The sequence below is a fragment of the Coccinella septempunctata genome, chromosome 7 (assembly GCF_907165205.1).
Source record: "Coccinella septempunctata chromosome 7, icCocSept1.1, whole genome shotgun sequence".
Classification (NCBI taxonomy): domain Eukaryota; kingdom Metazoa; phylum Arthropoda; class Insecta; order Coleoptera; family Coccinellidae; genus Coccinella; species Coccinella septempunctata.
In genome coordinates, this window is record NC_058195.1 from 32,359,327 (window position 1) to 32,373,362 (window position 14,036).

Below are 14,036 nucleotides of genomic sequence, written 5' to 3' on the forward strand. Positions count from 1 at the left end.
TAAACAAGCTACAGGTCTTGTTTTACTAGACGTCGCCAGAGCATTCGACAGAGTATGGCATGAAGGATTAATATATAAGATGAGATGTGCTGGATATTCGATCAAAATGTGCAAGTTGATCAGGAATTATCTCAAAAATAGAAGATTTTACGTAAAAGTGGGAGGAGAATGCTCCTCAACAAGAGATATAGAGGCTGGAGTACCCCAAGAATCAGTACTTGGGCCACTTCTGTACAACATATACATCCACGATATTCCGAAAAATCCAAGAACCATGCTAACGTTATATGCTGACGAAACAGGCATAGCAAGTCGACACCGAAACCCTGTAATAATAGAACGAGTTCTACAAGAGTCGATTGACGAAACAAATGACTGGTGCATAAAGTGGAAAATCAAGCTCAATGGACAAAAGAGCCAAGCAATATTACTACAGAAGAGAAGACTGCGACCCACAACAAAACTGGATGTTGACGGCGAAGAAATCGACTGGAAAAATGAAGCCAAATATTTAGGAATAACGCTTGACAAAGGACTTACCTGGAAAAGTCATATCAAACAAGCAATCGACAAAACGAAAGCAGCGATGAATAGACTCTATCCTCTGATAGGAAGAAGAAGCCACATGTCGAAAGAGACAAAATTGAAGATAATCAAAGCCGTTGCTAGGCCTCAACTGACTTATGGATCAGTTGCCTGGGGTTTCGCGGCAAAGAGCCATATCAAAAGAATTCAGGCCACTGAAAACAAGCTGCTACGATGTGCAATAGATGCACCTTGGTTTGTCAGGAATAGACAGATTTATAAGGACCTGAAATGGGAAACCATAACGGAATTCATGAACAGAAAAGCAGAGAAATTATTCGAAACAGCGAAAAACCATCCGAATCAAGAACTCAGGAGACTAGTGGACTACGACCCAGAGGAAGACAAAAGGAGAATGCGAATTTACCGAAGGAGACCAAGAGATCAATTAAGAAGAGATTAAAACTTATTGAAAAATTCAATAAAGTGTTAATCCAATAGAGGATAAACACACAAATCCCAGCACGATAGTGTGCGAGAAGAAAACCGACCAAGAGATGAACGGTTTATAGGCAAATGCCTGGAACCAAAATTCAAGAAGCAGTAGGGTTTTTAGTGGGTCTCGAGCTCAGGAGAGTGAGAAACCCCACACTGTTCCCCCTCAGGAGTTAAGGGCGGTTCGTCTGTCTTGCAGATTTTCCCCCTGCTACACCAAAAAAAAAAGGTGCTTCACGCCCCAATCAAAAAGAACGCGTCGGTGCTCGAGCGAGATGCACCGGAGCTGCCCAGGAGCTGCTCAAACGGTCAAAAATAAAGCGTAATATGTGTCAACACGTCTGCAATACCGAGATTAATCATCTGTATGAAAATCTGACCGCTGTGACCTTGCGTCACGTCCGAATTGTCAGTCTTTTGAAAAGTAGCTTCCTTTGGGTTCAATTAACATATCCTCTAAAAATCTGACACGCTCGAATTTTTTTTTGTCATTTTCAACTCTTTCAAACGACCAGCTTTACCAGGCAAGCTGATACACGTAGGGCATATACAGTGTCTCAATCTGACACGCTCTAGTGTGTACACCTAACGATTTTTTTTATATCTTTGAAAACCTGCAGACGCTTTCTCCACTGCTGAAAGTGCATACATCATAGAACCTTTTTTTCACCATCTAATCTTCAAAATCCACTAGGTTTCCACGACGCTCGAGTAAATCCCGATTTAGCATCGTCGGCTTCCCAACTACGGTAGTCTTCAAAGATATTTTTTATAATTATCATGCGCGACTTCCGAGAGGAACGTTCATTTGCAGATGTCGAGCATTAATCAGACTCTGAGGCAGAGTATTTAATAGGCTGTGACTAGTGTCCCGACTCGGGACTCGTGTCCAGTCCCGAGTGACGTCATTAAACACGGTACTGATATTCGATCCCGTATTCAACGATGCACTGGTGCTTTGAAATTATTAAGCAGTGAAAGGAGTAGCGAAAAACTCAATTTTCAGTACAAATCCTAAGCCTATATACCCAGTCAAATAGAAACAATGATTCATATTTCAATCGTGCATGTAGATATGAGTTGTTTAAAGAGAAGAGAAGAGAAACCAGCATTTGACGTACTTGCTGGGCTATATGGATCTCTGGGAAGTGGGAAGCCGCTGATAGTTTAGTAGAAAATGCAGGTCTCACTGGTAAGTGCAACATTTTAATTCAATTTGATTCTATCGAAATCATGAAAGCGTAAATTGAGTTTTCAACTAATACAAAATTCAATTTCAGAATTCTTCATTCATTTGGATAGAACCTGCAGACCATATTAACGATAAATAGTTCAACTCGACATTTGGTGTGGTATTGTAAGATGGGCATTGAGCTGGCCCAGGAAAAAATGCAAGAAAAGAACTGAAAAGAGAACGTTCAATAATGGATTAATTAATTATGGCTAATAACCAGATCTTTCGATTCTGAAATTTACACAAAAAACTCACTGGTAAGTGAATGGAAATCATAAAAGAGTTTATTGAATTTTCAACTTATAAACAATTCACTTTCACAAGCCTCCGTTTAGAAAGGACCTGCGTATTGAAAGATTGGCCTTGTGCTAGGCAAGAGAGTAATGCAAGAAAATAAATTATCAATCAGATTAATTACTTATGGCTGATAACCTGAGTAGATGAAAGCGAAACTTTCATTGGAGAAAAAAAGGATTAAACTGAGAAGCCTAGGTAAAAGAAGTAGGACATTTGGAATAATTTACATATAATTGTAAACATAATTTCAAATTAATGTAAATTTAAATATCTTGTATGAACTAAGTTGTCTGAACTAGCTCGAAAATATATAAGAAGTAATCATGATTATTCTTTTTACATATATGCAAGTTATGTGTTCCAATAATGTGTGTATATATTTTATAATTTATTGATTTTAAATTATTGATTTTCCTTCACATGTATTTTCAAAATACAATAATATCAAATATAAAACATTGTCAGAATTATTTTTGTTTTTCTTGGTAATCAATGTATTATCGTCTCGTTATTTTCATAGGAGAGTATTTGTGACATATTTCACAACCAAATCACTACATATTATAAAAGAAAGTCGCTTCCTGCTGTCTGTCACTATAGAGGGTGTTTTACGAGTAACCGGACAAACGAAAACCCTGAATAGAGGACATTGAGCTGAGTTCAAAAATATCTCATATATGTGTCTTAGGTACTCCATTTTGGAAATGCAGGGAGTTTTCTTGAAGTTCTCGAAATTTCGTTTGACTATATCTCCTGATGTTTTTGGTCGATTCGACAGAAAATTTATTCTCAGGTTTAAGTTTCAATGAAACAAATCATCTAAATTTGAAAAAACTCTGGTCCGGACTCATTAGGCGCTTTCTTTTTGGTGCTTCATGCACCGGTACAGCTCCGAGCTTCTCGCCCCTGAGCTGTTCCCAAATAAAACGGTTATTAGTGCACCAACTTCGAGCAGCGAGTTGGACGATCAGCTGGTGAGCAAAATGACAAGAGACAAGTCCGGATTCGCGGTTCTTTGGATTATTTGTTTTCAGTTTGACGTTGAAGTCGTTGATTATTAATAAGTTTCACTATTTTTTCGAAAGCTATTGCCATATATTTGGTTGAAAAACTTGTTTTACCGGTGAACTTTACCCTCCCTTTGCTATGAAGAGTAAAAATATACAAAATACTGGATATGTCTGTAGATATAAAACTTGAAAAAATTATTCAACAATTATTTCATCTGTTGAAGCTTCGTTAATAATCCTCTTTGGTAAAAGTAGGTAAAGAGTGTTCTGATTTCACAAAAATTCCATTCAAATACGTGAAATATCAACTTATTTGAAATGAAATGCTACATTTTCACTGATGGGCGCTACCAAACTGAAGCTTATCGTTTATTTTTTTTTTTTTTCAAGATGGCTGTTACGTGCAGTAGGTGTTTAAAATCGATAAGTCGTTATGACGATTCAATACAATGCTCTAATAATAGTTCTCATCTTTTTCATACACAGTGTGTTAATATAACAGTGGACAAACTGGAGGAATTGAAAAAATCCGGAACAATTAAGTCTTGGTTCTGTGGAGAATGTTTACCAACCGACATAACCTCTCAAGTGGATTCCGTTGAAGAGAATTGTTCAGAAGTGGGACCATTATCGGCTGAATCTGTCCATTGCATTAGGGAGATCTTAGCCAAATCAATCAGTGATCTGTTTACGCCTGTAATGGAGAATCTAAAACTTGAGATTTCTAATCTTCGCCGTGAAGTCTCGAGCTTAAGAGAACAAAATACAAAATTGATCAAATACATCGAAAATGCTGAAAATAAAGCATCATATACTGAAGTCAAAAAGATTTCTGAACTGGAAAAAACAAACCTACAAGTGGAGGTGATATCTAATAAATCTTCTGAAGGACGCGAAAGAACAAGATCTGTTAAGAATTCCGAAGAAATTAGAAAAGAAACTCAGGAAGTAACTGCTACTGCTAATCCCAAACCTAAAAGTAATAAAACAACAGCTATCAATGGATTTGCCGTGGGTCGGCCTATGTTGGAAGAATCTCAAGCTGTAACGGCGTTGACCACTGATGGTTGCAATGATGGTTTCACTGTAGTTCAAAAGGGGAGAAAATCTAACCGATCCAACAGAGGAATATTGGGTACATGTAAGAGTGATCAAATAGGTACCTATTAAGTCTGCTCCTAAATTGAAACACCTGCATATCTGTAATCTACATCCCACCTTGGCAGAAAATTCAATTGTTGAATACCTGAATAACTGTGGTATATCTGATATCAAGTGTTTTAAACTGAAGTCAAACAGGCCGGAGGAATATTCTTCCTTTAAGATATCGGTTCCTGAATCTGACTTCCTAGCGCTGAAGAATCCAGAAATATGGCCAGAGGGGGTTCGTTTGAATGATTTTTTATTTCGTCTAGAGAGGAAGGAAAAAACAACTTAAGTAAAAATATATACACCTTGATACACCAAAATTTGCAATTCATAGGAAATTCCTTCAACAAATTGGAAATGTTTGCAAACAGTGTTGACGCTTCGTTTGTGACAGTTACGGAACATTGGAGGAGTGAAGAAGAACTACCGCATTATAGGCTACAAAATTATGAACTAATATCGGCGTTCAATCGTGTGAGTGGTGCTCATGGAGGATGTGCGATCTTCAGTAGGAAAGGTATTAATTGCAAGGTGCGCGCTGGGCTTGTCGATTCTGTCCCATATGTATTCGAGTGTAGCGCGATTGAAGCATTTTTTGACAGTTTCAAGGTTGTTATTGTTTGCATATATCGCCCATGTACTGGTAGAGCATCTGACGTTGAAATTTTCTTCGAGAATTTGCACAACATACTTGATAAACTCACAAGAGAATCGACTAAATACATAATTTCAGGTGATTTCAACATCAATGTTCTCTCACAAAATAATTTTTCTGACAAGTTTATATCTATTCTTGAAAGTTTCGGTGCTGGGTTAATGATTCATGAACCAATAAGGGTGACTTCTTCGTCTGCGACTTGCCTTGATAACATAATAACAAATATAACGGATGACACTACGGCGTGTGTGAAAAATGAATTTCTTTCTGACCATATTGCTCAGGTATTTACTTTCTCTCCATTGTCAAAAAATACGGGTATAAGAAGAAAAATTCGATTGATTAACGAGTCAACTATTTTAGCATTCGTGTTATCTTTATCAAGGATGGATTTCAGTTTCATTGTGAGCGATTTTTCCACTAGTGTTGATTCATTATGGGACACATTTCATGAAGTTTATAGGAACATTTTCGATGAAGTTTTTCCATTTAAGTTTATTCGAGAAAATAAAAGGCACAAAATTCCTATAACACCCGAAGTTCAGAAAATTAAACAGCATTTGGATGCTTTGTTCACTATATCGTCTCATAATTCTAAATATGTGAAGGAGTATAAAAGAATCAAATATTTATATGATAAGAAACTACGAGAAATGAATCAAAACTACTTCAGAACATTAATCAATAATAGTAACAATAAAAGTAAAACCACTTGGAGCATTCTCAAAAGATTGACTGGAAGAGGTAATTCTGGTAAGAATATTTTCGAAAAAACTAAAGATCTTGAGAACTTGGCAAATACTTTCAGTGAATTCTTTGGGAATGCAAACCTTATACGAGATAGAGAAAAAACAAATCGTAATCAAATTGTGAATGATGTGAATAGCAATACATTTTATATTATATATATATATATATATATATATATATATATATATATATATATATATATATATTTACATCTGGCATACTTTATTGCGTCCTTTCATAAAGCAACCTTATTGCGTCTCCCAGAAATACGCTACCTAGGTGGAATCTGATCGAAGTATATTAATCTACGCAAAAAATTACGTAGTTTGGTCGTTTCAGATCTCAAATATCTTTATTAATAAAGAAGTTGATATACGCACATTATTGCGTCCTTTCATGGTCCTACCATTAGTGCGTCCGGCGTATATTTTGTTTTCATATGTAGCACAATGCTGCGTCCGAATTTTATTCAATCTTTCACCATTAGCATGTTGTTGCGTCCAGCGTAGTTGCCACATATGTTTTAGAATCTGGTACAGTAGGATTATTCGAACTCGATGACGTGATCGTATTATAACATTGGCTCCACCTCTATATTTATGATGGCTCTCATCCTTAGTTTGTGGACTGCTCACTTGGGGAATCGTGTTTCAGAATGTTTCAAACACTCCTTAAGTGTTTTTTTGTCAAGAAGAGCTGTGATGATTATGTAATAATTTTAAAAACGTTATATATTTCATTTTCGTTTTTTTTAATAACAAATGAATGTGAGAGAGTGGTGCTCTGGAGATAACTTAAATTAGGAATGCATTAACTGCAGAGTTGTTAGTTTATCCTACGTTTATCCTATGAACAATTTGGCAGTCTGGAGAGTCAACTACTCTCTCAGGGTAGTTAAATGGACGGCGAATGAAATTCTCGAGTTCGATAGAAGAGTTTGAATATGAATCGTAGCCTGCATCCTAGCTCTTCGATATACAAGGAATCTCTTTGCTTATAGAAGGACGAAACCATTGAGCATATCCTCAGTGACTGCCCAGCGGCAGACAAGGTTCGCTCAGGCTGGTTCAAGGCGATCTCATGAACTACTCCTCCTCTGTTATCACCTCTTCCCTTTGGAAGATGGCACTGGAGGTAGAAGTTTAGCTCTTTGATCTTGTTTGTGTGCCACAATAGACCGCTTTGGTCGCGGTACTTGCGGTAGCAGGTCTGGGGGATTCGACAGATGCGCTGAACAAACTGTAACTTTAACTCTTCGATACAAAGGATATACTTTCCTCGAATGCAGGAAGACAGGGGTTTCAAAGTTTGCAATACCAACATTATACACAAAAGTTGGAAATGGAATAAGATTATTGAGAGGTCAAGACCCACTCAAGGGAATAGTAGCTCATCATAAAATCAAAGTCAAAGAGCTGGAGTGCTTTGGAGAAGCTAATATCCGACATATGAATCGATCTTAAGCTAGGAGGAAAATCTATCACGCCAGCAAAACAAAAGATATTAGAAAGCCAGATTAGACAAGCAAAACTGAAGTTTTCATTCGAATATCATATGAGTGAACATATACTTTATATATTTCAAGAGATTGAAAGACCATGACTTGCTGTTAAAATCATCTTCTGCTTCTCTGGAGTCGGCTGAGCTGATGTCGGAAACGGGAGGATTTGTTCATCAAGATGGAGTGATACTAGATACTAGAATACTAGGTAGTATAAGAAGAATATAATGCAAGTGGTCACCTCAACATCTTGCAGGGCTAGCCGTGATCGACGAAAACTCTTATGCACATCTTGTCCGCTTGCAGAATTCATACTTTATCAGGGTATATAGAGAGACACAATGCGAATTCCTAACTTCCATCTGAGAGAAGTTTATGGCATAGACAAATAACCAAAGCTCTCATTTGTACCTCCAAAGACCAAAGCAGTTTTTGAGAATGATAAAGCTCGCATATATTGCAATTAGGCTTTTTCAACAACTTGGCATATGCCAAGTTGTTGAAGAAGCGTGTATATACTCGCAAGGGCTCGATAAAGTTCTGCCAGAAAAAGAGCTCAAAGAATTTCTTGTGTCGTATTCCCTTCGCTGCCAAAAATAATGTGGTAGTGAACGAAGAACAGAAAAGTGAAAAATACAAAGGATCAATGTTCGAACAGGGGGCTTCATACCCAGGGCACAAAGTTTGAATGGTAATTCTGATTGAAGAATTTTTAGATCTGAGAACTAATAACGTTACTGAATTGGAGATTATTCTGGCCTGCAGAACTCTGGCAGAATGAAGGACTATCTCAAGGAAGTGGGGACAGCACCTGGTTCTGTCACTAGGGCAAGAAGAGGGGTTCTGGACGTGACAATGTTCAACGCAGCCTCTAGAAGAGGTGTTAAATCTTGGGAAATGTTGACCAAACCATCAATCTCTGACCATAGGATAATCGAATATAAAATAACAGAAGAGGAACAGATCCACCATTAAGATCCATCTGAAGCAAAACTTACAACAGTTCGAAACTAATTGGCCAAACCTCTCGCATTACGATCTGGAACAAAAAGTCGATCAGGGAATTTTAGAGGCCTTCCACTCCAGTTATCCACTCCCGGAAGTTTGAACAAGTGAGGATGCATCTAATTAATCCTATTCGTGTATGGGCTCATGCCGACGATTTCAAAATCTTTGGTGATATAGGCTCTACTGAAGACTGCGTTTCCTGCAGCGTGCTTTGTGAACTCATTCTTGATTTGTTGTGGCAGAAATCAACTACCATTGAGCATTTTTGAGTGCAATGTCGCCACGTACACCAGGAAAAAGAACTATTTATTGTATAGTTATAGTCTTGATGGCAGCGTTCTGAGCAAAAAAACGGAGATAAAAGATCTTGGCGTTGTTTTGATCAAAGTTTTACATTTGTTCCTCATGTTAATCATTTACTTGGTACGAGGCCAAGAATGTATGAATTCATCGTGCGTAATAGCAGAGATTTTCTGAATCAATATACGTACTTTGGGGTGACTGCTGACTGCCTCTCTTCTATTGATATGTGGTCTGAATATTTTATTCACAAATAATATATGATATTTGAGCAGTAAATGCAGTTTAAGCCAATACAATTCTTCTGAAACAACATCGTCAAGGCAGCAACTTATGTGGTGTACTGACACACCGCGTTTCACTAAAATGAGATCTGACTACTTTTTCAAGTTTTCTGTTCTATTAACCAGTGACAATTTTCAATCATTACAAAATACTTGTAGACTGTGTTGTAATTTCATATACCTACATCAAAGCGCGTCGCCGCTAGGTGTTCCACTACCTGACCTTGAGAGTGGGTGCTGACTTATGTACAGGGTGGGCAAATTTCGATGTTTTAGCACTACAGCTTTTAAACCAGAGGAAATAGACGAAATCTGATACCCCATTCTCGTTCTCCTTTTTCGAGAAACTGACAATTGTAGTAGTCATTTTTGGCCACTTTCTTTTGTTTTCGAGTTATAAGCAAAAATTGGAAAAATGACGATATTGAAATAAATTTATATCTCCGCTAATACTGATGATAGAGCTCTGAAATTGAAACATTATACAGGCACTTTTTTACGTAGAATCCAGTGGCGTACTCACCTTTTTTGCAGGATTTTAAATTACGAAGCTAATACCCAAAGTTATGTTTCTTCAAATGGGAACAATAGTTTTCTGTGCAATTTTTTGAAAGCTTAATTTTTGCTGATTTCAAAAATATATAACATCATATGGTTTGTATCAATATAAATGATAGAAAATGGTCAAAAACCTTTTTTCTCAATATTTCTATGGTTTCAACTTTTGATGAGCACAGAAAAATATAGCATCGTATGATTACCCCTGTCTCCTTCTATAAGTCTTTTCATTATTATGAAAATTTATTAAATATATCTTGATTCAAATTTTGTGAAAATTGGTAAAATGCATAGAAAAAATGACATTTCCGGAAGGAGACTGCTTTTGCTATAGGAAACTACTCTATTTTTCTGTGCTCGTCAAAAGTTCAAACCATAGAAATATTGCGAAAAAAGGTTTTTGACCGTTTTCTATTATTTATATCAATACAAATCATATATTTTTGAAATCAGTAAAAATTAAGCTTTCAAAAAATTGCACAGAAAACTAGTGTTCCTATTCAAAAAAACATAACATATTTCGATATCGCCAATTTTCCAATTTTTGCTTATAACTCGAAAACAGAAGAAAGTGGCCAAAAATCACTACTACTATTATAAGTTTCTCAGAAAAAGAGAACGAGAATAGGGTATCAGATTTTGTCTATCTCCTCTGGTTTAAAAGCTGTAGTGCTAAAACATCGAAATTTGCCCACCCTGTACATATCATATTAAATTATACGCCATTACATAACTTATGCCGAATTTCGTTGCCAGCTCTCGGACTAATGGAGGCTGTTCAGAGAAGTTTTTTCGAGTAAGATCATGCTGTTTTGTTGAATAAATTCGGTGCAGTTAAGCTTGATGTCAGGAAGGGCGTTGTTTGTTTGAGGTTCCTTCATGGACCCTTGAATGGCACATCTACTCGCTAGAGTAGGATTTCATGTAGGACGCCCAAGTTCTAGACCCGTACGCTTGTTCAAGCGTACTACGCCCAGAACAAATATATTGTTCCAGTCATCTGTGTACAATATGATTTGTTCTAAATTCAATCAGATCTCGCATCTCTGTGATAAATACTTTGACAAAGAGTCCTTATTAATTAATATATTACAGGTACACTACATATAAAAAAGGCAAAATGAGTAATCAACCCAACAATATCGCTCAATAAGCCAGACAGATAATTCACCGAAGGAGAACAGGAACGATCTTTCAGTTTTCCCAAAACAACCTTCACAGGTTGTAAACCCATAAGTAGAATCGATACAGCAATATAGACCAAGAAGAAGGAAGATTGGGATATTTAAAAGACGATGTTTGGAGTGGGCAATGAACACCTTCAATCTATATAGATCACCAGAAGTGTAAAGAAAAATCCTAGAAGAGATTCGTCTTCATCTTCTGAAGGTAACCAGAAGCTGCTTAGAATGAGTCATATACACAGAAAATGGAGAAGGACAAAAGTTCCCTTCACACCAAAATGGGGACCCACAATCTTCAAGAACAATTAATTCAACATCGCTTCAATTGAAGACGATGAAGAAAGTAGTAGATAACAACATAAGAACATAGAATCTGGAGAATACACCAATTCACAAATGCCAGATGGCCTACAGGACGACCGATCAACAAAAACTGCTCTGTATGACCGTAGTGACTCTATAGCTAGGTTCCTGGTCCCTCGGGAACTAAAGGAAATGGAGAGGCAAATACACTTGCCTCTAGCAACAAGGGAAGTTGACGTTTATTCATCCAGTGGAATAAAAAAATTTTAATTCACAAGTGAAATGAGATGACATAAGCATAAGCGGATAAAGCGATACCTTTCATGTCAATTTATAAATCCGATAATTCTCTGGAAAGTGTTATCGTTTGATTTCTAATTGAAGTGGAATAAAATTCACGTGAGTTATAATTTTTTTTCATTCGAAAAATAATAATGACAATATCAGTTAAAGAACGCAATAAGGGCACTTCAATCGGACCTGCTATTGCTCTAGAGACAGAATCCAATTCTTCACCTAACAGACTTTCGGGATGACCTTGGAGCCTATGAAGCTAAATCATTTCAATTGTGCAAATACAACTTGGTTTACTTGTATACACAGTTGCCAGATTTAGGACGCAACATTATGCGTCGTGTGAAAGATGTATATTGACTGTATATCAGTTTTCATCATTTGAAGCGCCCTCGAAGCGGAATTTGCGTGAACTAAAAATATACTTTAGCTTTCATGAGACGCACTTTACTGCGTCTGGAGATATGTTTTTCAACATGGAATAACTCTTTTATCAAAAGATGAATGAAATCTATAATTGTTCCAAAGATAGCTCTCGACGTCCTTCACGATTTGCGACCACCCCTGTCGTTGAATCCCTCGAAATACCAGAGAAAACTTTGAAAAACAATGCTGCGTCCGGTATACGGACGCAGTATTATTCAGGACGCAATAGTGTATGGCCCAAAGACAATGTATGGACGCAACATAGTATGCTGTATATATATATATATATATATATATATACAGTCCCTGGCCAGTTTATTAGACGCACTGAGAATTTTTTTTATATTTACTGGTATTGCCCGAGGAAAAAGCAGAATATTTGAATTTCATTTCCACAGAATGTCAGTTTTATTTACGACTCTCATTAAATTGTTCTATTTGGCATTTATTTTTGATGTTGTAGTATTAATACTTAAGTATGAATCAGTACTATGTCTTCCAGTGGACGACTTGCATTCTGCAGGTTCGGACGTTATTCCGATAATCCACATATGAAATCATTATCTTCGAATGCAGCAAACCGAACAATTCTGCTTTGATAGTATGAAGCTCTCATAGCTACACAGGGTGGCTCAGCAAAATATTAGAATTTCATGTTTAATCATCAATAAATCAATATTTTTTATCCAATATGATATATTATATGTGAAAACCATTTACAGATGAAGTATATGTAACATATACATTCAATTTAATAATTCAATATTGAGATTTTGCATCGAATCAATGCGTCTAATAATATGGCCAGGGACTGTATATATATATATATATATATATATATATATATATATATAAATAAATATCAAAATTCACTCCAAACTATAATGATATATATATATATATATATAGGTATAAAGTGTTAATACCACCTCCAAAATAGTAATAAATAAAATAAATATATATATATATATATATATATATATATATATATATATATATATATATATATATATATATATATATATATATATATATATATATATATATATATATATATATATATATATATTTACGCCGTAAGGTGTATTGCTGGACCGATATTTTCTGATGACTATCCGTTCTTTGCTGGACGTCGTTTTTATATGTCTTAACGTGACTTGCTGGACAAGTTACATGCATTGTTGCCAGATGCACCTCCTTATTTGCAAAATGAGGGAAATTAGCGATCCGAGAATAAAAATTCATTTCACTGTAGATGCTCCACATCTGTGACCTACATTTTTATCAACGAATATACATATTGAGTAATTCAATGTCTTTCATACTCCAAGGGTATATTTATGCTTCTTTTAGATATGTTTATTGAAATTTATTCGAAGAATGCTCTGATGAACCAAAAGTTTAAGAAGACTTTAGTCAACATGAAAAATGCGTTTTCTCCGTGAGTATAGAAAATATTCTTGGGACATCTTTTTATTTTTCTGGGCACCTGTGCTATGTTTTCTGTATTTTGTCAAAATTTCCTGCTATAATTCGTCGCGTATACGGTTTTTTTGAGCATTCCTTATAGATTATAAGCAACGTGATTACATCTGCATAATTCTTTAACATCTTCAAATGCTTTTTCTGCTCGTAGCTATGGTGTTATGATTATTTATTTATACAGGGTGCGGCACGGAGGAGGGATGGTTTTAAAAAAAATAATAAAAGCGTTAATTTTTACTCAAAAACACATTTATTGACGGAATCAGATTCTCAAGGAAATAGCATTTGAGACAGTCAAATGTGGAAAATCACATCAGGCATGTGGTGGCCGAAATCGGTGATGCAGTGCTGGAGGCGCTCTGGCTGTGTGGGCGGTCGCCCCATCCTGTTGGAACCACACACGTCGGATTGGAACACGTTGCCGTCGTAATTCGGGGATAAAGAAGTTGATCATTTCGACGTACCGCTCTGAGTTCACGGTGTTCACGGTAACAGCACGACCATTAACGTCTTCGAAAAAGTAAGGGCCAATGATGTGAGTTTGCGATACAGCGCACCAAACCGTAACTTTTGAG